At 39.3% G+C, this 25,271-nt stretch overlaps 1 protein-coding gene across 1 annotated transcript in view; it reads left to right on the top strand.

Annotated features, from left to right (window-relative positions):
- Positions 1 to 25,271, top strand: part of ELF1 (E74 like ETS transcription factor 1) — a 92,996-nt gene that overhangs the window by 5,415 nt on the left and 62,310 nt on the right. The window contains exon 2 of the mRNA XM_063425958.1: positions 6,362 to 6,424. The gene's annotated coding sequence lies outside the window, so the exon portion shown is untranslated. The remainder of the gene's footprint in view (positions 1 to 6,361; positions 6,425 to 25,271) is intronic.

The following is a 25,271-nucleotide window of genomic DNA, read 5'->3' as shown; positions in this document are numbered from 1 at the left end:
TTATCCCAGTCCACCCCTGAGAGGCTGTCTGGAACTAATGGACGCACAGAGCACAGCCGCCCAGGCTGACATACTCATCTGCGACTCTCCCAATATGGCGGCAGCCGCGTGTCCTCCTGGTACCAGCAAAGCATGGCAGGATATTGAGTCTAAGCTGGACAGACTCTTTAATCAATTTTGGAAGCAAATAACAAGCAGGAAGCCCCAACAATCTCCACCACAGCCCCAACAAGCTCCACCACAGCTAAGCGAAGCAGTCCCCATTAGAATCCACCAATGCAAAAGGCGTCGAAGATGGGACTGGAGGCACAAACAAAAATGCAGAGCCTGCCCCACGTCAAGCACTCGCCTCCACCTTAAGCCACCACAATCCCGCACCGGACGTGAAGCGCACCACCGGGACAGATCCGACCACCCGACAAAACAAGCTTCCACCACCTCAAGCCGCGAACCCGGCACTCAGCCAGAGACTTGCCTTTGTTGTTCCAGGTATCAGGGACTGCCAGGGTCTGCACCTGGTGCCCAGAAGGGATCGGATGAGCACAAGCAGTAAACAGCAGCCTGCCAAGCATGTCCCACTATAGCCGATCCTCCACACCATACCTTTGATCACATGAACTGCTCTCTGCACATTAACTAATCGTAAAGTAGCAAGCGTTTAAACATGTCATTATTTCACCTCCTAAAGAGTCTGTCGTAGTTCCTTACATGCCTTTACCTTAACCGTTCATGTATTATGTTATTCACTAGTCTCATCTCATGGGGCAACTCACACTTGATTAACTTGTGGTGGAGCTGCTGATATAAATACACAGTTGATAACGTGCAAGCTACACCCTAAACATGACAGCCATCTTTCACAACAATGTACTGCTATATACTCATACCCTCAGTGCAACTAGCCATGATATACGCATATCATCAGCCTAGCATGCTCAAATATAACACACTTCGTTAAAAAAAAAAAAAAAAAAAAGAATGCAGCTTCAGAATGAATCTAAATTGTATGCTGTCTAGGAGGCGGGAGGGTCTGGGAGGGAGGGTCTGCTGCTGATTGGCTGGAATGTGTCTGCTGACTATGAGGTACAAGGTCAAAGTTTACTCAATGATGACGAATAGGGTGCGGACCGAACATCACATATGTTCGCTGTCCGTGGGGAACGCGAATAAGCTATGTTCGCCGGGAACTATTCGCCAGCGAACTGTTCGGACAACACTATTTGTAGATTTTAAGTGTATAATGCATTTTTGTCTTGCAGTTATTCACTGGCAGCATCAAATAGTTGATCCCAGTTTTTGTTCCTGACCTTGGGCAAGATAATTCCTAGAAGTGTGCCTTGGGAATATTGGGCTTCTGATCTTCTGTTTGTTTTGATTTGCTTGTATAGTGAAAATCTTCTGGTAGTATTATAATTTTATATTGGAGCAGTACATGTTCTTTGTGGTGTATCTATGTAAATGAGCTATTTTAGTATATTTTAAATCTTTCCGGTTTCATTGTCCTTACCTGCCTGGTGGAAGAAATTATTTTTTGTGTGTGAAGCCAAGAGAAGCTAATTATCGTGTTACTGAACAGCAAAGTCTTTTGCCTACGAGCATTTAAACCCCCACCCCATCCATCTCCAAGGTATTATCAGCTGAGCAATCTCTGTGGATTCCTTCTTTCTGGAGTATGATCTCTGTTTGTACCATGCCACATGTTTGCGTGCAATTATCCTTGGGCAAAAGAAGCATTTTATCAGAAAGAAGCCTGATTAAAGACACGTTTCACATATAAGTTAGGGCTAAGGTAAATAGATTGATTACTCTTCTACTGAGACATAATTAAACTTATTTACCATCCAATTAGAGAAGGCCGTGTTCTCTGCAGTCAAGGGAACAGTGTGATACTGGCTTTCAAGGATGCCTTTGGATCTGTGTATAAAGAGTTGTGTTGAGATACTGAATATCTCTGAGCCAGGCTTTTAGTCTGGAGACACTCAGAAAGTGTGTTGTCGTGTTTTACTTACTAATGTAATTTAAATGTGCTTTATTTGTTGTGTCTTGTGTAGACATATTTGAAGACATGGGACAAGTCAGAATACCGTCATCAAGGAATAATGGCTAACACGCCACTGGCATTATACTATTCTAGTTTCTGTAGTCAATGCAGAGTTGAAGTTGTGAATGTTCTAATTCTCTCTTCAGACTTTTCACACACATATAAGGTGTTGCACGGTGCTGGTATCATGAACATCTTTACTTAAGGCAGTGTGCAACGTGGTTCACAAACTTCATAAGGGCCAAACACCTTATGCACCAATAATGGTCCGGGACAGAGAGAGACATTTTGAGAGTTGTTGTCCACAACATCTGGAATGCCAAAGGTTGCCAACCACTGCTTTATTACTGGAATGAGCCACTCTGTTGTTTTTACTGCATTGCATGTTACACTAGGGACAGCAGGGACCAGATTGTGATAACAACAAAGTGTGTCATTCAGACCTTAAAGCCGGTAGGTGGATAAACATTGGTTTGTACTCTGCAGCACATCTGAAATGATGACCTAGTGTTGTTCTCCACGATTTAGCCCCTGTGTTGTCTACAATTGATGAAGTGGGATCGAAAGATTTTAATGTTACACGCAATCAGGTGCTGAGAAACATGAGTACGTCTGAATTGCAGTGGTGCATGAGAGGGGCTTTTTCTAGCATGTATCGCTCATCCCTTCATGTTGCAGGTGACCAGAGGAAAATGTTTTAGCTCTGAGGACATGGTTTTCCTCTTTTTTGGAAGGATAGTATCTCCCTGTTCACGTGAGTGGTCTCTTGCACCCCAGGAATACTTGTTCTCACTGTTACAAGCAGAAGTCACCTATTTCACTATTCATCTAGGCAACTATTTTATCGAGGGGGATGGGAGTTGTTTGATCGAAATAAACTACCAACATGTGCCGGGTTTATATTTTTCCTCTACTTTCTGCTTTGCCTCTATTTTCTTGCTTGACAATGAACCAGCGAAAGGGTGTGTACACAGCAAGGTCTGCATCAGATTAGATTATAAGTGTGTCCTGTTCAATGAAAGATGATGATATTTAAGATGATGTAAAAGAAGAGATGCACTCAATCCAAAGGGCATTAAGCAAGTTATTTCAGGGCAGGGATAAAGCAAACAAACTGCAGAGGAGAGTTTACCTTCCTAATGCAGCCTCTGCCACGGGGTTGATTACTAAAAACATTAGGAACCTTATCACTAAAGAAGTAATAATGCCACATTTGTGTGTGTTGGGATGCAGCCTGTCCTTTCTCTGTCAATCGGACACTGATATCAGGATGTATCCGGGCAGGCTTCAGCTCAGTGCACATTACCAGGAGCAACTGAATGCCACCACTCCTCATCTCCTAATTGCTTGTAGCACTACATAGAAAAATAGCCCCCATAACTAATCTAGAGCAGCATAGGCTGTTTTCTTTTTTTTTTTTTTTTTTTTTTATTCTTTATTTTTGCTTGTGCATAGTTCCAGTGGATCCTGCATCGCCACAACAGCGAATGCGAGGGTTGCAGTACATTTAATGATACATGTTGAGTAGCATTGAAAACTGAGGGGTTAGCACGAATTTTTATATTTAAGGTATTGTAGTTAGTTAAGCAGTTAAACATAACATAGCAATGACGAGTAAACCAAGCAGTCATTTTAGATATAGGCGACCTGAGTAGATTAAAATAATATGGCTGAAAAACATAAATACAGAGAACATCAGCCATACAGGTACATTAAGTAAGACTTTGTTTGCCTGTGGTCTGCGTGGGATCATCGACGTTCCGCTCAACATTTGGGGTTATCGAAGATAGATGCACAATTTTATATTTATTAACAAGCTAAAGGCATGAAGCATGTTAGGTACAGTGTTTAGTTAGGCTGGTATGACCATGGAGACGTGCCTCCAGGGGAAGGAGCCCGCCATGTCCCCTCTATCCATATAATTACTGCATGCATATTATAAACATTTGTCGTAGGGTAACAGGCTACATGATGTCATACATAGCGGTCAATTAGAGCAGTGTTTCCCAACCCAGTCCTCAAGGCACACCTACCAGTCCAGGATTTAAGGATTACCCAGTTTTGTCTAATGTGTTTTTTCTTTTTTTTCTAAAAACACCTTAGACAAAACTGGGTAATCCTTAAATCCTGGACTGGTAGGTGTGCCTTGAGGACTGGGTTGGGAAACACTGAATTAGAGTATGGCATTGCAAAGTTGGAGCACAGTTTTATAGTCATCATAATAAACATGTTTAGGTAATCATATAATGGTAATGGGAAGAGATCTAACATATTAAATCTACGATATACGGTATTGATTAGTTGTGTGCTTTATGTAGTATGTGAGATTAACTTTAAAGGCATGCAAGTAAAGTTTAATAGTAACTAAATAAAAACGGCAAAAAACTGAAAATACAGGTTCCCGCTGGAGCTAGAGACAGTGTTGCCCAACTGAGCCACCTTAGATAGGGATTAAAAAAGGGGTGTATAACTAAATAATATCATGAGCTGCTTACAGATTAAGTAATGCAAGATGTCAACCGCATGAGATCATACAGAGCGAGAACTAGTGTAAATTTTGCCTTTCAGAGTTAAAATAAACTTTGCAATGAATGGTCCAGTGCATGGGTTTGCTTAGCCAATGCCCATTAATGGCAGGCTGCTAGCCCCTGAAAACATAAGTCCACCTTTCAGTGTGTGAGGTCGCTGTCAGCCACGAATGCCTGCGTGCTCCTGCATCCCGCTGACAGATGAGCAGCAGAGTCCCTTAACCGGCCCCGGGCCTCTGGGTATTCCTAGTGATCGTTGCCACCAGGAGTGTACCGTTCGATACCGTTCGATAGGGTGGCTTATAAGCACGGACTCGTCTTCCTCCAGTGAGTTCTTGCTGCGATCTGCTTTCTGCGGGAGTGTATGGCTGTTCCGCCGCTAGGTGCTGGTCGTTTGTTGCTGGGGCCGCTGCGTGATGGGCAGGTTGGGTCCTGTTTAGTGGCATGAGATAGTTTGTTGCTTCGTGTGGGGGACCCGGTGCTTGTGCCCGCCCTTTTGAGTTTCGGCTCCGTTGCAATCTGAGGGCCGCTCTGGAGTCGCGGTTTGGGTTCCCCTGCAGGCTGCGCCAAGTGGCCGGGCGGATCCATGCCGTCACCTCTCTCATAGCTATCCTTTATAGCTGTCTCTGGGTCTTGAGTCTTGCCCACAGGTAGGTACTTAGTCGGTTTATGTACTCCAGTGCGTGCTTGGGCGGTTTAATTAGTGTGTGCTTGGTCCTGGGCTGCGTCCATGCCGCCATCTTGGCTGGGCCCAGTAGATCTCGTTTGGTTGAAAGCTTATTCATCCCCATGCGGGGTCTGCTAGTTTGTCGCTTGATTGATTGCTTGTGCCTAGATATCCCTCACTGGCGAGGGGGGGGGGGGTGATCGGGATCTTGAGCATTGCAATATTTTCCCCGCTGGTCCGTCGGCGGGGAGGTCGGCTGCCTCTCCCACGCCAGCGCGCACTGGTAGGCCGCAGATCTGCGTCTGCTTCAGAGTGCCTCTCTGAGTCCGGTGGTCCGGCCAGATAAGTCCTCGGGTGCCACCGCTGCTCTGCTGTGCCAGATTAGGAAGCTCAGTGTGAGTTATTGATTAATAGTCGCCTGTTTGCAGGTTTTTCTCACGGAGCTCCGGTGTAGTGCGACCAGTCTGCTCAGCGGTCAGGCTCCGCCCCCTCATAGGCTGTTTTCTATACCCTGATAGCCAGATAGTTGTTGCCGAGATGCCCAACCAAACAAATGTTTGCTAGGCATCATTGGAAACTTTGTCCACGAGAGTTGCAGTGTCAGTGGATAGCCATTACTGATTTATTGTGCACATTCTATGTAGCTGAAACAGGCACGCTGCTTTATGAAACCATTAATGTTTTATCTAACTTTACATGAGACTGGCATGTGATGCCTTTGATGGTGTGTCAAAATTGGCTAGTTGTCAACTTCACCATCTGCTTGATTTGAGGTTCTGGACTGTGTGCATGCTAAAGAAAATTTGGGGTCAGTGTGAGAACACTTTATATGGTAATTAAATAACTTTCTCAGGGTAAGAATACATGATACACTTCTCAGGACCTATTGCGGCGTAGCTTTGCCTTCAAATATGCTATAGGCTTTATAAAGAACTTTTGAGTCCACAACATAGCCCTGTGTCATTGTGTAAATTACAGATGCTGAGGTGCTTGACTTGTGTCTCCCAGAATGGATAAATACAAAAGGAAATTTATTCTTGCTACTTCAGGTTTTATTTTATATGCACATTTAATATTGAATCATTTTATGTGCATTTACAAATGCCCTATATGTTTTCATTGCAGTTAACACCTACCATTTGTGCCTTGGTAACCATCTTGAACAGTATTTGCATTGTACATCCTGAGGTAAGTTACCTATTTGATATGTACATTTAGAGAAAAAAAGTTTATTTTTTTGTTTTACACATGTTACCACGGCCATTTGTTGGTATATTAGCCTTATTTTATATTTTAGTCTAATCCACATATTTGTGAATTGAATTTTGTATGAAGCTCAGATGAGGCTGGGACATGTATTTCACAAACATCTGAGTTCCCAAGGTTAGCCATCACCGTTGTAGACACACTGGAAACGGTGTAAGATTGTTTTATAAACGTGCTTTACTTGTTTGTACCACTTTGATTGGCAGACTGCCTTTAAGCCAACATTCAAAGTGAAAGAGGGCTTTACAGTATCTTGTCATAATCAGTGGGTGGTTAACCCTGTAAGTGCCAAACAGGGTTTAAAGTGATTTAGTAATCTTTTTTTTTTTTTTTTTTTTTTTTTACTACAATTATAGGGTGAAGGTCCCTTACACATTCCATCCATTGTTTGTGCCTTGCCGGTTATATTCTGTTGCGTAATACATATACCCAATAAAAGACTTAATTTAGGGACTGATGCCTACTGTCTGCTTGTACAAAGTACATACTTTGCCTAGAAAGCACACACTGCCTGGCAGAGTAAACATAGCCTTTGGTCAAAATTCTGTTAGCAGACGTCTCTGTATTTCCCAGTAACAGTGTAACCAGCAATGATGGTGGCACTAAGAGTTGAAAAATTACCTGTGTGATTAATGTTATGTGTTTTTACAGCACTAATCTCTATACAAAACCCCATTGATCTTGTAGTCTTGGTACAGCTGTAGTGCCATTAATTGTATGATTACCAGACTCTTTGTATTCAAAACATTACAAATCGCTCTCGAACTCAGATGGTTAAACATTCATTTACAGTCTCAAACGACATTTTAGGTGAGAGCAAGTAGTCTATAAATGTTTCCCTTGTCAGGAATGAAATTAGCTTATGTAGGCTAAAATAGAAGTGTTGGCTCAATTTCTAAGCATGAATGTACATGTGAAACAGTGCCTCAACAATATAACTTTTTTTGTCTTGTGATTCTCTCTAAACCACAACATGTTTTGGCAAATAGTATCTATAAAAGAACAATTTCTTCCCACTATCCCTTCCTCCCTTCCTTTTCCTAGGGCCGTGTAAATGTACAGCAGTTAAAAATCCATTGGTAAAGCTATGAACTATTTAATTTCAAGCATGTTTTTCCAGTTTTTTTCCTTTTTCTTTATTTTTTTTTTAACTCTGGATTTTTTAAAAAAAATGTTTTAATACTTTTACAGCAACTTCTCATAATATGTTGCTGACAAAGTCCAAATGTCCTGAGACCAAAATCAATGTTACCTTTCCAGTTACATTGACACACATCCTGGTTTAAAAAAAATACCATAATCCCTTCAGGTCCCACAATATCTAAACTGGACAAACACTAATTTTGTGCCTAATCAGGGGTTTAAAGAAATTAAAAGTTTTTTTGTTTTTTTTTTCTCTTCTGCTTAAATGCAAGCACCTAGTTTAAAATAATAAAAAAAGAATACAAAGCATAGACATCTTATAGCACAGCTTAAGTATTGAAGTGACTTTTGTAGTGAGATGGCCAAGATGGCGGGTATTACTGTAGCTAGAATGGTTCTGTTATGAAAACAACCTGAATTGTATGAAAATGAAAGAACATTCCAATTTGGTCCTTGAGCAGTCCTCGTTTAGTAACGTCAGGTAAACTTCCTGCCTACTACAACAAGAGAACAGTGTTAAATTAGAGGGGTAAAGGTTTAAAAATATCAGGAAGTATTACTTTACTGAGAGTAATAGCCTTCCAGCTGAAGTGGTAGAGATTAACACAGTGAGGGAGTTTAAGCATGCATGGGATATGCATAAGGCTATCCTAACTACAAGATAAGGCCAGGGACTAATGAAAGTATTTAGAAAATTGGGCAGACTAGATGGGCCGAATGGTTCTTATCTGCCGTCACATTCTATTCTTTTATGTTTCATAGACTGTGGAAAAAGATTTATTTTGGGAGCTAAATGTGGTTTACAAGCCACTTTGATTATTCTGACACCTGACTTGAGACCTTGGCAACTGGGGAAAGGGGATGTTTTAGAAACGAATGCACAGAATAATCCCTGTGCTCACATACCAAGTGAATAACTAATCAATAAATGTTATTTAGATTGACAGGCACCAAAGAGATAGTCCAAGTGAATATACTAGATCTGTGTTCCACTTTTGGTTTTCTAAAGGTTTTTGTACCCGGAAGAAATCCAAGGCTATGAATATGAGGTGTTATTTTGGTGAGGTATGGTTCCAGTCAGGTTGACATCTCTTGTTTCTTGTTATTAGAGAGGCGTGATACTGTCCCAAATATGTGGACATTGGTACATAACTTCTAATATGGCTAATATGGTTCCATGGATGGACTAGTAAAGGATACTATGGTTGCAAAGATTTGGACATTTGTAGTGTATTGTTATGTTTAGAGAAGCTTTGCATGGTTGTAAAGATGTCGACATAGGGATTATAGTTATCTTGGAGAGGCTAGGAACAGTCCCTAAATAATGGAATTATACTTGTTTAAGGTGAAACTTGCCCACCACTAATAAGGACAGATTACTCTCTGAAATGATTTAACCAAGCCTTTTTTTCTTTACGTGTTCATAAGCACATCTGATACTCGAATCACTGACAACTTAACCATGAATTAGTCTTGGATCCTAAATTTATTCTGCAACTCAGATTGTGCTCTGCTGACTCAGGTTTATTTACTAAAGTGAGAATTGTCGGGAGTTCACAATGAATTTGAGGTGGATTTCAAAATACCTGAATTGGAAGCAAAGTGGACTTGGAAAATGTTCAGCTACTTTGGGCCTCTATTTGTACTTCACTTTAAAATTCTGCCAATTCCTACTGTAGTATAACAAGCCATGGCAGAACACTCGCTGGGTTTAGTGCATGTACTGAAGGAACATTTTCTAGTATTAGAGCTAATTTGGATGAGATCTCTTTATCCTCTGGTGTTGAGGTTTTAATTTATTCTTGTGGGTCTCTGACGTTTACTATTATACTTTGAAGCCGCATCTGAGTCTGGTTTGTGAAAGAGGTAATTTGAAAAACTTTTTAAACTATAACTTGAAAATTATTGGTATCCTGATAAATTGATCTGACATTTAGGCAACTTTTAAGGCAACTTTAACATTGTTGATAATAGGGCTCCCTGATTGTATCCAGTTTAATTTCTGTACTGTATTGCATAGTGATACAGAGAATGAAGAAAAATGATCGAATAAAGAAAAATCCCTTTTGGCCTAAAATTTAAATTCACCTTGAAATCTCACTTTAGTAAATAACCCTAAGTGTGATTATCTGTTCCTGGCATATCATTAATGGTAGTGGGGCTGAACTAATGCAGATGGTTGCAAATAATGGCTGCTCCGTGGGAGTCTAACTCACACCATTCTCAGGCAGGTTGGGGACATGTATGTCCCAGTGCTGCACTGAGATTAGAGGGTAGTCCATTGCACATTGACAGTCACACTGTACAATGTGTTTTTATTGGTGAGTGTGACCAGCGTAATATTCAGAATACAGATAAGAAGAGAGATCCCTGCCCTGTAGAGTTATTTTTCTTGACTTACCCACATTGATGATGTTAGCAGTGATGTCGCAATTCTGGTTTCTGTGTAAATGAGCCTAGCAAAAGCTAGTTTGGCTTTTGGCTGTTTTTCCTCTACCTTCCCCCACCAGAAGCCTGAATAACCTGATCAGATGGCTTTCTGCTTTTAAGCTGTGTTAGAGATCTATTTGCAAATTGATCACTGTGGTAGAGAGCTGCAGATGTATATTTTCATGTCTACAAACTACCTTCATTTTAAATACAAAGTTTTTCCAATTGACCAAATTATTAATTATCATAGTTATCACAAATAAACACTGATGCTTTTAAACTTCCTATTTTGCTCATTATAATCGTGTGCTGGAATAAAAGATGAACTACCCTCCATAGGGAAACCAAATATGTTTATTCTCCTAATTTTATTTGAACATTGTGATAATAAAGTTGATTGTACATGTAGATAAACAAGCAAATTCCAGGGACAACAAACTGAAGTTTCCTATACAAAAACAACAAATATGACTACTACAGGTTGTTATGCATCCATTTAATTGCCCATCTTTATGGGGGAGGGGCTTTTTCCTATGTGTGGTCTGTATGTATTGTTTGTGTGTTGTGTATGTGGTGTGGGCAGTTACTATGTGGACTGTCTGTGGTGTGTGATGTGTGTAGGTTGATTGTAGTATTGGCTATGTGTATGGCTCACATGCTCCCAAACAGAGGCACTAAGACACATGCAACAACACAGTGCTAGACACTCAAACACACACACACACAGTTTTGCACACTCACAACTACACATTCACATTTACGCTATAGCCACCTTCCTTTTTGGAATTCACTTTGCATGTTCCTCTCTGCTCTACCCTTCACTGACCACCATTTCTGGTGCTAGTTTGGGTCCGGCAGCCTACGTGCCATGCAAAGGCTCCTTGTGCACCAATAACTGTTGGAAGTAGAAAATCTTTACATCCTTCTCTTTTTCTGTGCATAATTGTATGCCGGTTTTCAAACACAGATCGACCAAATGTGCATGTACTGTATATGGCTGAAGTATTCTAAAGATACTAAAATTAGGGATGAGATTTTCTAGGAGCTCCATATTGTTATATTTGTATTTGAAAGTATAACAGAGCTCTACAGAACTAATTAACACCACAGTGATGTGTTTTTAAGCTACTATAACTGCGTGTTGAAAAAATAAAATAAGTCCATGGGCGGGGCATGACCTCCATACTAGCTGGTCGCATGAGTTACAAGCTTGTATAATTGGTGATGTAACGGGCACAAATTCCCTACCACGTACCTCTCTAGCTCCAGTGCCAGAGTCTGGTAATCTGGAGGCAAGCTGGGTTTTGGTCCTGAACATCACCACTCCTTATATTGTGCGGCTGCGACCTCCGACTGGTTACGGCCTGGTGTATTCCTGCAGCGGGAGAAGGGCCGGTCACTCCGTCTGGGTCTACCCGGGCACTCCTGTGGATAAATGAAGCTCCATGCTCCCCTCTCACCCCCTTAGGCCGGTTGGGCATATCTCAGCCCCCTGCTGAGAGCTCTTGCTGTCCTGCTGCAGGAGACTTAAAGTCTGTGATTGTGTGGTGAATCCAAGATGGCCGCCTCGTTGAAGCAATCACTACATCAAGCGGACCCAGTAAGCCTGGATTGGGTGACACGCTTGGAGGCTGAGTTTAATAGCTGTGTCAGGAGTTCTGGGGCTGATTAACCTACCGCTCTCACACCCTTACTTAGTCTGTCCCATCGCAAATTCCGGCTGTTGCTCCAGAGGTGCAGCCTGGTCGCAGGGCTTGGGCTCAGAGACTCCCTCCCAGGTGGAGATTTGAGCTGAACAGCAGGCCGTGAACGGTCCACCTACCTGGGAGAACCAACGCTTCCCAGGTCTCTGCGTTGCTGTAAGGAATGCAACATGCGGCCATGGAAAGCTGCAACGCGACACAGAGATCGAGGCGGCACAAGTAACTCTTTGTCCCTGCATGGACTCTGCTTGTACGCAAAAGGCATAGGAGAAGTAGACTGCTGCGCAGAAGTTACCTGTGTCAGAGATTCAGTGTTACAAGTTCTCTGCCTTTATAACTCAGATGTTTTTCGTGCTTCACTCTTGCTCTGTCAAGCACTCCACAAACTCTATCTGTCCCTGCAAATAATCTGCACCCAGCTGAGTGCTCCTAGTGGTTTTCTTCTCATTTATTATTATTTTTTGTGTGTAAAGTTGCTTGCCAGAGAATCCCTTAACCCACCATGTTCTGCACTGACTCAGTCAATTTCTCTGTCATATCTACATAAAGTGTTGTACCTCTGACATTTTATGATGACCTTGTTCCCAAGCTTATTGTAACATGGACATTTCATACTCAAATCAAAATGCCCATGTTAGTTTGTATGTCAATCTAAGCACTGCAAAAATAAAGAATATAAAACCCAATCTGTAAATCAGATGCATTGTTCTTGTTCTAAATTACAACTTATTTGCAAAAACTTACATTAGCAACTCACTTAAACTTTCTCAGTCCTGCCCTTGGCAGCACACCCACTCACACCACAAGAATTAAGTGTCACCTTTTGTTCACTTTAAATGTTGGCAGGTGTGTTAAATTATGTATCCCAAGATAATACCCAACAATGCTATTTATATTCTGCTTTTTTACCTGTTTCCCTTTAACTGCAACTAAATAGGGAAGCGGTGGCTAATTTACTAACCATTAACAACACCTACAAGCTGCTTTACAGTGCTTTATTTTGTACAAATAGCGTTTTCTGAAGAAAGTGCTTTTCCTACAAAATTGAATTAAGGACTGTTTGGTCCCCTGCCCCCAGCCCCGCTATGCTTTAAATGGTAGTAGTTGTAGTTGATAAATGCAACTCTTAACTCCATCTACTAAAGGAGACAGGCTGTTACATTTAAATGACTAAAAAGGGAAGTTTGGCTAGCAAAGGAAGTGCAGCAATATGGACACTGTTACAATTTAAACATGTGTAGTTCAGCCTCTTGATGATAAACCACATACGTATAGTCTTTTAATATTTATATAGTGCATTAGTCCTGTTTAAGAGATGGGGAAAATAATTGATTTTTCTTATTCTAATATTTGAAACCTAAATAACTTTATCATGAATGTGTGCCCTGCTATTTGCAGACATACTGGTTGCATGCTGGTTTGTGGTGATACAATTCCAAACTGCTGATCTGTGAAGCAGTTGGGCAAACAAAACTTGTATAATTATAAGTGCGTTCTACTTGTCGGATTACAGCAATTTCTTAACATATACGAAGACCTCTCACTATGTAGTCCTACTGAGTAAATTCCAAATGTAAATATGTTAAAGGGTTACTCCAAACATCATCATCACTACAGCCTGCTGTAGTTATTATGATCATTGGCCTGGTTCCCCGTAATCAGTCAAACTATTTAACAATGGTTTGCCCCTTTACCTGTGTCTCTGCTGGGTTCCGATGCTTTTTGGTGGTCCTGTGACTTGCTTCTGCAGAGCTGCAGAAGCTGAAAGCTGCAACCATAGCCATTGTTTGGCTGAGAGTATCTTAGCCAATAACTGTCATTCTAAAGCACAACTATGTTCTTGGAGTGTGGCATAGTACAACACCAAAAAGCAAAATTGTTTAATCTTGTGCAGCTATTGTGTATAAGCTGATGTAGCCCCAACAGCAAGCAAAATAAATCAATCCAATGTATTCATCTACAAAGTGCAGCTTAGTTATAGGGGCCCACTAGTGCAGCCCAAGTTTATGCAAAGAGCATTCAAAGTACAGGTGTTTAGGGATAAAATTGATAAAGGGATAGGGGTCCCAAAACATCTGTACTTTGAATGCTCTTTACATAAACCTGGACTGCACTAGTGGGCCACTATAACTAAGCTGCACTTTGTGGATAAATACTTTGGATGACTGTCATTCTGTACTATGAAAGTTGTACAGAATTGACTTTAGCTAGCCTGGAACTCTAGCTCGGGGCTGGCTGATGACACCGCTATGATGCTGCTGAAGGGGGAGTTATACCTCTGGCAACTTTTTAAATCAAAATGCTGCACGTTCTAATTCCTGGCATCATGACCACTTCAGATTACTGTGGCGGTCATGGTGCTTGGAGTAACCCTTTATAGCTCAGTCATGTTTAATCTGATGGATAATTTTATTTAAATGTATTTAATTCTACGAATGTAAATATGAAGCCTGGTTTAGCATTCTGGAAAATTAGTTTGCAAGCACATGGGGATACTAAGGATAATGAAAAACACATTTTTTATATTATCCACAGGATTTGTCTCATTGTATTTGCTTGTGTTGTAACTGCATATCTTTTGTATTCTAACATAGAAACATGGAAACATAGAATGTGACTGCAGATAAGAACCATTCGGCCCATCTAGTCTGCCCAATTTTCTAGATGCTTTCATTAGTCTCTGACATTATCTTATAGTTAGGATAGCCTTATGCCTATCCCACGCATGCTTAAACTCCTTAACTGTGTTAACCTCTACCACTTCAGCTGGAAGGCTATTCCATGCATCCACTACCCTCTCAGTAAAGTAATATTTCCTGATATTATTTTTAAACCTTTGTCCCTCTAATTTAAGACTGTCCTCTTGTTGTAGTAGTTTTTCTTCTTTTAAATATAGTCTCCTCCTTTACTGTGTTGATTCCCTTTATGTATTTAAATGTTTCTATCATATCCCCCCTGTCTCGTCTTTCCTCCAAGCTATACATGTTAAGATCCTTTAACCTTTCCTGGTAAGTTTTATCCTGCAATCCATGAACCAGTTTAGTAAACCTTCTCTGAACACTCTCTAAGGTATCAATATCCTTCTGAAGATACGGTCTCCAGTACTGCGTACAATATTCCAAGTGAGGTCTCACCAGTGTTCTGTACAATGGCATGAGCACTTCCCTCTTTCTACTGCTAATACCTCTCCCTATACAACCAAGCATTCTGCTAGCATTCCTGCTGCTCTGTTACATTGTCTGCCTACCTTTAAGTCATCAGAAATAAACACCCCTAAATCCCTTTCCTCAGATGTTGAGGTTAGGACTCAAATAGTCTGTACTCTGCCCTTGGGTTTTTACGTCCAAGATGCATTATCTTGCACTTATCCACATTAAATGTCAGTTGCCACAACTCTGACCATTTTTCTAGTTTACCTAAATCATTAGCCATTTGGCTTATCCCTCCTGGAACATCAACCCGGTTACATATCTTAGTATCATCCGCAAAAAGACATACCTTACCATCAAGACCTTCTGCAATATCACTAATACAAATATTAAAGAGAATGGGTCCAAGTACAGATCCCTGAGGTACCCCACTGGTGACAAGCCCAAGCTTCGAATATACTCCATTGACTACAACCCTCTGTTGCCTGTCACTCAGCCACTGCCTCACCCATTCAACAATATTGGAATCCAAACTTAAATATTGCAGTTTATTGATAAGCCTTCTATGTGCAACAGTGTCAAAAGCCTTACTGAAATCTAGGTAAGCAATGTCTAGTGCACCACCCTGATCTATAATTTTAGTTACCCAATCAAAAAAATCGATAAGATTAGTTTGGCATGATCTCCCTGAAGTAAACCCATGTTGTCTCTGATCTTGAAATCCATTGTTTTTTAGATGTTCAACAATCCTATCCTTTAACATGGTTTCCATCACTTTCCCCACTACTGAAGTAAGGCTTACTGGCCTATAGTTGCCCGACTCCTCCCTATTACTTTTCTTGTGAATGGGCACAACATTCGCCAACTTCCAATCTTTTGGGACTACTCCTGTTAACAATGATTGGTTAAATAAATCTGTTAATGGTTTTGCTAGTACACCACTAAGCTCTTTTAATAGCTTTGGGTGTATTCCATCAGGTCCCATTGACTTATTTGTCTTTACTTTTGACAGTTGAAATAGAACCTCTTCCTCTGTAAACTCACGTGTAATAAATACCTCATTTATCCTTTTTCTTAACTGAGGTCCCTCTCCTTCATTTTCATTAGCATTCTGTACAGTGTGCAGAGACAGTAAGAGGAACTTTCCTAGCCTCCCATTTCTGCAGTCTTGGTTTAACCCTTGCTAAAATAAAACAAGCTTTGAATTTAACCCTTGAATTTGCAAACTTATTGTAAGGACTTCAGGACAGCAAGTACTCTCCTATTATTGACAAGACACTCTTGATTGTAAGATATGCTTACTAAAATATATTTTTTTGTGAATAGACAATATAGAAAGACATTTTCTTTTAGTATACATACAGATGCAGTGTTAGTGCAAGCCAGACTTCAAATACTGGCTCTCTGATCTGTTTTATCTTTATACAAGTGAACAAAAATGATCATTCTGTCTCTCAGATCAATTTGCAAGTGGAATCTGATTGTGTAGAACTAATGTGACACTTGTTTTCCAATGATGTCATAAATAGTTGACTTTATGCTAAATAAAAGGGTGTAAAGGGCAACGGTCACATTTTCCACTGAGGGGTAAAGATAAAAGTAGTGAATGAATGGCTCTTGGCACTGTACGAAAGAAAGCACATAAAACAAAATCATATCATGTTCCTGTATATTCCTGCTATTCTTGTATAATAAATGTAAACCTGTTTTTGTTGTGTATTGACAGGTATAGTGATAGAAAAAGATAGATCAAAGTTTAATGCATGAAACAAAACAGAGCTTAAGAGTGCTCAAGATCCATGATGCCCAATGCCCATATCAGATAAGTATAGGTAAATTGCCCAGTATAATGCCCGACGCGCGTTTCGGTGTCTGTGTGACACCTTCGTCAGGGGCTTTGATCTATCTTTTTCTATCACTATACCTGTCTAGCTAGTTTACCAGGGAGAGAGACTTTATTAAGTTTATGATCAGTCTATTATATACTGATTTTCATCTCAATGTATATTCTCTCCTCTGATACCTATATATTGCTCTGGCTGACGAATGGCACATATTGACTGCTCCTATTCCTAAGATCTTTAATTTATACTAAAGAGGTCTATATATATATATATATATATATAATATGGATTTTTGCATATAGGGGGAACCTTGTGACCCATTAGTGGTCCTGATTGGAGATTTTTTGCCCCTACTTGCATGTGTAGCAGACTGCCTCACAGAGTGATGTTTAGTTATAGAGACCACTGAGGGACCTGACACTCAGATTTTAACTAGTTTCAATTAAAGTTTACCCTTTTTTATTTTTTTGTTCTGTATGGTGTAGATCCTTTTTGACTACTTTGCAGTGGTTCTTCTCTATAATCTATATCGGCGGTATAATCGATTATTGTATATATTGTATATATTTCATTTTTGTATGCTTTAAATTTTTTCTGGCACTATTTCCTTTAGCCTCACACACTGTGGGTTTATCTCGATAGTACCGATTACGTAGTATTTGCCTACTAGTCATACTTATATCTAGGCGATGCTCAGGGTCTCGTGATTTGTTCTATTCAAGACCCTTTAGCATCCTTGTTTGTCGTGTTTGTATATGATACTGTTATACAAAACTGGGGTGTTAATCAGAAGGGGCATTGTAAATCCCAATAATTAAAATGGTGGAAAAGGCAAAAATAAAGCCAAATCTTTGCTGCCTGTGCTGCTGGTAAAGTGGCAAACAAATGAGATGGCTTAGTAAATATGTATTAAGTAAACGCAATATGCGCGTCTCCCTGGGTAGCTTGAGAAAGACTCCTTGTCTGTCGAAATGTTGCCTCTGTTGTGATGACTGACTAAAACCAACATTACACCACATATGCTGAGTGCTGGGGTTTCTTCCTTCTTTAATAAAAACGGTGGAGTATTGTCTGAAATACTGTAGTTTAGTATGTGAAACAGAGTTCCCCAATAGTTTTTTACACTTACTTAGACAATTAGGCATTTGCTGAATATTTTCTTCAAAAGCAGTCCTGTCCTAGAGAAAGGAAGAACAAAACCAAATGACAAAGACCAAATAATTATGACGATTCTTTGAAATTCTAGGTAAACTAGCCATATTTGATGGTTAAAAAGTATTACAGTAAAGACTTCATTTAAAGTTTGTTTTAGCATATTTCACTTCCATATAGAAATTTGTCTACATGTTTATTTTTCTATGTTTTTGGTTTGCATTTCATTACATCTCATATTATATTGGCATCAGAAGAACTTTAGCTTAATGAAGCAATTTTGTTGTATGGATTATGCCTTGCAGCTTCACTGCTTAATTTTTTGCCGGTTAGGAGTTACTTGTGTTTCTGTCGATGCAGCTCCGATCATACCTCCCATGGCTGTGACTAACATAGCCTGCATTAAAAAATGGTTTCATTTTCAATTCTTAACTCTGTAAATTTAAATGTATTTTATGTAAATGTATATAATTATTCTAAACCTAAACATCATGATTTGTGCCTGACAATCAAAGGGTTAAAATGTATTTGGAGTATTATAAGTAAAGCTTGTGGTGTTTTCCCATCAGGTCTTTAGTTTACTATGAGGAAGGCAAGAAGCCCAACATTTTGGCCAGTCCATGTGCCATATCAAGACAGTATAAAGCTTGTGTATTTGTGATAATGATATTAACAAAGATGACTACAATTATAATAATTGGATAAAAGCAAACTTTGCTGGTTATATGTAATTAACCTGTCTTTTTTTTTTTTTAACATTGCTCATTGTCAGATTATGCTGTATTCGGTGTCATTTGTAACTAATGCAAAAAGCAGTGGTGTTTAAGACAGGAAGTGTATTTCACTTCTATTGCATATCTGTATTTGTGCTTCCTGTCAGTTGAACCACCAGGAACATAACAGATGTGCAAATAGGCATGGTTCTTAAATTCCATTGCAAAACACACTTCTGTTGAGAGGAGCTTGCATAGAACAAATACAATGTCTGAATTATTCTTTTTGTAGTAATGCACCTAAATTGTCACTGTCCTTGTCACATCTCTACTGAATGGTCCTCAGGTCCCCCATTTTTCTATCCTAGTGCCCCCACTCTCAAGTAGGAGTGTAGAATGCTTGTTTTTTCTGAGTGTATCAAAGCCCCTGCAAATGTTCAGTAATATGTTTAGTAATTAGTTTGTATGATATACATGTTTGTCATGGTTTGTTCTAATTTTTTTACATTTTATTTTATTTTAAAACCAGTAAGTCATGAAATGACCTCAGTGGTAGTTACTCCACACTAAAATAAAAATAGTTCCACTTTGCCCATTTGTTTGCTGGGATGTACCTTATTCACGAAGTTTCTCTAGTATTGTTGGGAATTCAAAGTAAATTTCAAATGTGAGCAAAAATAGATATAGAATATGAAAACATAACTGACTTGAATGTTTTCAAATAGGCTGTTTTGGCTAAAATGTGCCATTGGCTGAAAATGCTATGGCAAATTCAGTCACGTTCATTGTCTCGATTCTCTCAAAAGAAAACAATCTTTATATTTTTAACGTTAGAGTATTGCCCTACATATTTACATTATTGGGAGCCCCACCTCCAAGGGTCCTCCAGTCTTGTCATCGCTGCCCTTCCTCGCCTCACTGGCTTGGATCTTAAATCTTGACAATCTCAGTCAGTCCAACCCATAGGGAAGCATTGGGAGGCTAGTGTGCATGTGCTGCAAACCACCATGCTTACCAATTGGCATCTCCTCATATTGATGCATTGAGTTAATACATCACTATGGGGAGTGTCTATTGTCTCGATTCAGAGCGTGGCAACGCTGATCATTGGCCCTGCATTCTTGTCCTGTCCCCCCATTTGGGACACAGCACCTCAATGAGTGCCTGTGGTGTTCCTTTAAATTGAAAGCGCATTGAGCAGAATCATAATTTATCTTATTTCAGCTGTTATAGTAATAGTAATTTAATGGTAACCAAACGGAGTCTAAATATAAGACGCGAAGGAGTAGAATTGTGGTATTGCTGTGTACAGGATTGCTTAGTAGGGTAAAGGAAGTGGTGGAGGTAGAGTTAGGTTTACTTACAACTAGGGGAATTGGTGCCATGAATAGAGTTCTCTTTGTCTACATCAGGTAGTTGGATCAATGTAATCTGTTTATAAATAACTAAATCAGCCACTTTATCTCTCTCTGGATATTCCAGTGAGTTGAAGTTATCTTGAATGGCAGCCAAGTATAGGTGCAAATATGGCTGAAATAACTGAATTAGGTAATTAATTTTGGAAATAACCAGTTGCTTCATATTTTATTTTTCTTTGCTTGTTTTGTGGTTCTTAGACCTTAAAGGTTTGGGCAGCATAGGAAAACCCTACATCCTAGATTTAAAAAATAAATAAATAAATGAAAATGTTGAAATATCTTATGGTATAGAAAACCAACTAGTAATACATTTTTTTGCTAATGCAGTTTGATAAACATAGGTCCATATTCATTCCAGTACTTTAGTGGGTTTTATTCACACAATTTAGCAATTTAGGCTCAAGTAGAAAAGTTGTAACCATTTAACAGCTGTAGTCACAATGAACCATTTTCACCCAAAATCTGCTTTTTCTTTTTCAACTCTTGACTGTTTTCTTTCCCCTTTCTGTTAAACACCAGTCCTTACAGCTCTTGCTTGAAGTGATTTATGGGTAAATAGTGTCCCATCATTCTCCATTTATAAAAGTGCTGATTTCAAGAGAAAAAGTGAGAAAGAGGTCCAGATGGTTAACTCTTAACTTTTTAATTTTTTTTTAATTATTTCTTTTATTTATTTATAACACTGGAGTATTCTTTTAATTGGTCTTTTGGATACACCCAAACCATGAATACAAAATAAATTCTCTTTTGTGATTGTTGTTCTCACAAGCTCGTGTATGGACTAGGTGTTTTATATTTTAAAGATCATTCTGTTCAAAAATATGATACAAATGTTAATAATAATAATGAAAGGGAATGCAGAATTTTACAATGTTTATAATGATTTGCAATTCCAATAACACTTTATTAGGAGATTTTGTTATTTTTGGATGATTGTGAATCTATTTGCACATTCTGTTTATAAACATTGTAAGATGTTGGTTAGGCATTTCAAGAAGCGATTGAATTAAAACAAAACTTACCAAAGACTACCCTGCTGCAGTCAGTGAGACTTTGCTTCCATTTGTTCAGAAAAAACAATCTGCTTCTATTTAAGTGGGCACTCAAAGCTGCCTGACCACTACAGCTTACCTGGCGCCATCCCTCATATAAGATCATTTTGATGTTAAAGGGACACTATAGTCACCAGAACAACTACAGTTTATTGCATTTGTTCTGGTGAGTATAATCAGTGTCCTCAGGCTTTTTGCAGTAAACATGTTTTGTTTTTTTCTGAGAAAATGTACTGTTTACATTACAGCCTAGGGATACCTCCACTGTCCACTCCTCATATGGCTACTAGAGGTGCTTTCTGGGACTGCAATTCAGTGTCTCCACCCTCTGCATGGAGACACTGAACTTTCCTCATGAGGAGATGCTGATTGGCCAGGGCTGTGTTTGACTTGTGCTGGTTCTGCCCCTGAGCTCCCTCCTTGACAAGTTCAGCAAATCCAATGCTTTATGTGAAAGCATTGTGAGGGCTCAGATAACCACTTCTTATGATGTCAGCCAATCAGGCAGATCAGGGGCACAACCAGCAGCAGCAGACAAATAAAAGTAAGATTTTACTATATTTAGGCATTCCTGACCATATAGTGTTCCTTTAAACTGGGCTTTTTTTGGTGCCTAGGTACTGGCCCCATCTCACCTGCACTGCTATTGCAGAATTAACACATTTGCATTATTTGATATAAATTTTATCCATATTTTCATTTCATTCATTGACTGAGTGCATCAAATTTTGCAAAAACAAGTTGGGGCCCAGCTGCAGTTGGTCTGGGACTGTTATGGTTACTCAGCTCAAAATGGCTTGTAGTTGTAACGGTGCCTAAACTGCACCTTCAACTGAAAAATGCTATGAAAATGGTCACTGAAAAGTAATACATTGCTTGAAATGTAAGCCGCAAACAATAACTTACTAAATTACATTTTGTTTAAAACTGAAAACTATTATGTTATTTAGGGCCACACAGCAATGGACTCTGGTTTACAAGATGTCCATCTATACTGTAATCCAGCTTGGGAGTTGAGATTGGTTATTCCACTTGTACACATTTTTTTCGCTTTTCATACAAGTCTGTGGTCACTGGTTGTATGTTATAATGCCATATCAGGAGTGTTTTGGCTGTATGAACATGTTGTAGAACATAAGCTTGCATTTGCAGTGTGCTTACTACTTTAATATAACGCTAAAGAGTTTTAAAGTCTATATTGATTATTGGCAGCTGTGAGGGTGTAAGCCCAACAAACTTCATAAGATTACAGATTTATTGTGAATTTAATGTGTGAAAGAGGGGCTCTCTGTTAACCCTTAAAGGCTAACTCCAAGCATCATTACCATTACAGCCCAATGCAGGGGACCCTGGCTCAGTTTCTCCATAATCGGAAAATGCAAAGAGTTGACATTCATCAGCCTAGAACTCTAATGAGGGCACTGCTGGCTAAACTCAGTGTGTGCAGCATTTTAAAGTGAAACCCTGCACATACTGACTCCAGGTACCATTGCCACTTTAAATCAATGAAGTAGTCATTGTGCTTGGACTAATCCTCTGACACATTAGCAAGCTGACAAGCTGGTAGGGGCTTGGAGTGTTCCTTTAAGAGTTCTGGGAGAAAATTAAGCTCAATCTGTTACAGTTCTGATTCCTAGTGCTGTGTAATAACAAAAAAGCACTGCCCAGTTACGTATATGTATAGGCCTTCACAAGAACAATACTGTATGGTCTCTACTCTGTTTAAATGGAATTCTGCTAAATGAGAAGGGAAGTTGATTTCCATTAGTAACACATGACTGGGTGAGATCATAATGTTATCGTAACTTACCGAGAAGTTAGTGGATTCTTTGTTCTCTTATTCTGTCATTATACCGTAAGGTCAGTGTTTTGCTGGCTTGTTTGACCACTGATTTGAACTTACATTTTAGGCAGTCAGCCGTAACCCCATACCCTCTTATTGGTATGATGGCTGTGATCTTGATTACAGGGTTGCTTGCCTTTTGTGCTTTTTAATTAACTAACCTCAACACACTACCTTTAAAGTTTTTTTTTTTCCTGATGAGATACCAGGCTCTGTACTGTTTTGTTTTGGGTTTTTTCTGGCATTAGCGAGGTGCACTTTAGTACACAATTTAGCCTATTTTTTTTTTTTAGCCATTTTTTTTTTTTAAACAAGGTTTTATTGGCATCCATCCATATTAATTTCTACACAGCATTTTAACATGTCAGTGGTTCCCAAACCGGTCCTCAAAGCAACCTACCAGCCCATGATTTAGGGATTTACCCAGTTGTGTCTAACATAGTTTTTTGGAAAGAAAGAAAAACACCTTAGACCCAACTGGGTAATCCCTACATCCTGGACTGTTAGGGATGCCTTGAGGACTTGTTCGGCAACCTCTGAAATAATCTATACACATATGTTATTTATGCCATATGCCCATCAATCTGTAATCGCAGTAAGGAACTAAATTTACTCCAACACCATGACAGTTTCCTAGCTGCAGCCAAATACGTCTGGAAATGAATGTAAGAGATTTGGATTTGAGTAGTTGGAGCAGATGTGGGATTAACCAGGTTTCGAATATTTACTCTAACGGTAGTCTAATTCCTTTTCAACTTTTGCAGTTTCTTTATTCCCTTGCTTCAAGCGAAGTGTTTACGTACTGGAGAGTAAAAAAACTATTTATCTACAAAACAAATTGTGGAACATAACGATCCCATTGATTTCATAGAGTACCATAATCCTCTGACGAGAATACCCCATTCACTTAAATTCCATAATATTTATAAAGTCTTTGTTAAAAAGCCTCCAATAATGAATGAAAATCATTTGAGATCCAAACCTGGAAACAGAGTATAACGTGGGCCAAACACCGTACACACTGTGTAAATTTAATTGAGCTGTATTACAAAGTTTTATACAAGTGATATATGGTTCCAACAAAATGAAACAATGTATAGTGGTTATTCTGGCCAATGCTGGAGATGCAATAATGCAGAAGGATCTCATTTCCACATTATGTGGACATGTTCTGGTTTAGATTCTTTAGAAAGTAATCTCAAACGACTCCTCTTGAAAATTTCAGGGAAAGAGTTTCCTTTGACCCCACAGCTCCTTTTTTTCCATCTAGACTTTCCTGAATTGGAGAAACCTCTATCTTACTTAATGATACACACTATGCTGGCAGTAAAAATATGCATAGCGAGAAACTGGAAAAAGCAAAGGCACCAAAACTGGAATGAAATAACAAACCAGATAAATTATCAATGCTCAATGGAGAAAAGTTACTTTTTAATAAACAACCAACTGAATTACAAAAATGGCAGATATCTTCCTATGCTAATAAGTCTTAGTAATAGAAAGCCAAGGCTCAGTCCCAGTTCCCCTCACACCTCCCCTGCGTCAGAATGAATGCTGGATGAAGTATGAATGAAGCTTGTAATGTATGTAGGTTTAAATTTAAAATATTACGTATTGAAATTGTTATTGAAATATTTTTTTGTAATGTAATTTTGTGTATACATCAATATCTCAATAAAGAAAAAAAAAGTATCTATAGAGATCATCAATCTTAAAGGAACACTATAGTCACCTAAATAACTTTAGCTAAATAAAGCAGTTTTAGTGTATAGATCATTCACCTGCAATTTCACTGCTCAATTCACTGTCATTTAGGAGTTAAATCACTTTGTTTCTGTTTATGCAGCCCTACCCACACCTCCCCTGGCTATGATTGACAGAGCCTGCATGAAAAAAAAAACTGGTTTCACTTTCAAACAGATGTAATTTACCTTAAATAATTGTATCCCAATCTCTAAATTGAACTTTAATCACATACAGGAGGCTCTTGCAGGGTCTAGCAAGCTATTCACATAGCAGGGGATAAGAAAATCTTAATTAAACAGAACTTGCAATAAAGAAAGCCTAAATAGGGCTCTCTTTACAGGAAGTGTTTATGGAAGGCTGTGCAAGTCACATGCAGGGAGGTGTGACTAGGGTTCATAAACAAAGGGATTTAACTCCTAAAAGGCAGAGGATTGAGCAGTGAGGCTGCAGGGGCATGTTATATACACCAAAACTGCTTCATTAAGCTAAAGTTGTTCAGGTGACTATAGTGTCCCTTTAATTGGTTTGTGTCCTGCACAGTGCTTCTTATTGTGAAGCATTGAACACCTATCCCCT

This window comes from Pelobates fuscus, chromosome 1 (genome assembly GCF_036172605.1).
Source record: "Pelobates fuscus isolate aPelFus1 chromosome 1, aPelFus1.pri, whole genome shotgun sequence".
Taxonomy (NCBI): domain Eukaryota; kingdom Metazoa; phylum Chordata; class Amphibia; order Anura; family Pelobatidae; genus Pelobates; species Pelobates fuscus.
This window is presented reverse-complemented; position numbering and strand designations above follow the sequence as displayed.